Source organism: Colobus angolensis, unplaced genomic scaffold (genome assembly GCF_000951035.1).
Source record: "Colobus angolensis palliatus isolate OR3802 unplaced genomic scaffold, Cang.pa_1.0 Scaffold61, whole genome shotgun sequence".
In the NCBI taxonomy this organism is placed as follows: Eukaryota; Metazoa; Chordata; class Mammalia; order Primates; family Cercopithecidae; genus Colobus; species Colobus angolensis.
This window is the reverse complement of record NW_012119710.1, coordinates 3,992,837-3,993,946: the sequence shown is the minus strand read 5'-3', so window position 1 is coordinate 3,993,946 and position 1,110 is coordinate 3,992,837. Positions and strand designations below refer to the sequence as shown.

The 1,110-nt window shown below is 47.7% G+C and overlaps 1 protein-coding gene across 1 annotated transcript in view; it reads left to right on the top strand.

Annotated features, from left to right (window-relative positions):
- The window catches only part of LRP4 (low density lipoprotein receptor-related protein 4), a 47,569-nt gene that overhangs the window by 2,719 nt on the left and 43,740 nt on the right, over positions 1-1,110 (top strand). The gene's annotated exons all lie outside the window — the stretch shown is intronic.

Genomic DNA, 1,110 nt, shown 5'->3' with positions numbered 1-1,110 from the left:
CACGCCATTCTCCTGCCTCAGCCTCCCGAGTAGCTGGGACTACAGGCGCCCGCCACCTCGCCCGGCTAGTTTTTTGTATTTTTTAGTAGAGACGGGGGTTTCACCGTATTAGCCAGGATGGTCTCGATCTCCTGACCTCGTGATCTGCCCGCCTGGGCCTCCCAAAGTGCTGGGATTACAGGCTTGAGCCACCGCACCTGGCCTATATTTTCTTTAAATGTCCCTTTTCGGCCAGGGTGACCTGTCTTGGATATATAGAAATATCCCTGCTAAGCCAGTTGTCTGGATTAGAGGTGCAATCTCTGACCTACCTGTGGCATCTATGTCTGAGGCTGACTAATTAGTCTAATGGGAATGGCCGTACAACCTGGACCTCATTAACCCTAACCAGTTCAGCTAATTGTGTTGATGATAAATGCTTCACTTTCATGTAGCATTTTCATAGGCATTATATCAAAAGGCCTCTATGAACTGGGTATAATTATCCCCATTGTACAGCCAAAAAGACTTCAGCTCAGAGAGGGTAAATGACTTGCTCAGAGTGCTACGTAATTAACTGGAAATTGAGCCCAGGTGTGTCAATCATTTAACAAGCGGAAAGGAGGGAAAAAAAAGTGCTTCTTTCTCTTGCTTATGTTTTTCTTATGTTTTCTTAGTGCCTGTGAGTTCTTTGGGTTATTCTTCTTCCCCTGCCCTGTGAACCCCTCACCACAATTGCCTTCTGAATCTCTGTCTTAGCTGTAGTTTCTGCTAAACTTCTCCATCAGCTGAGGATGAGCCTAGGAGTCAGTAAGGAAGGACTATAAAACAGACAAGGGGGCTGGGCATGGTGGCTCACGCCTGTAATCCTAACATGTTGGGAGGCCGAGGCAGGTGGATCTCTTGAGTCTAGGAGTTCGAGACCAGCCTGGCCAAGATAGCAAAAACCCGTCTCTACTAAAAATCCAAAAAAAAAAAAAACTTTTTAAAAAGCCAGGCGTGGTGGTGGGCACCTGTAATACCAGCTACTCGGGAGGCTGAGGCATGAGAATTCCTTGAACCCAGGAGGTGGAGGTTGCAGTGAGCTGAGATCACACCACTGCACTCCAGTCTGGGCGACAGAGTGAGACT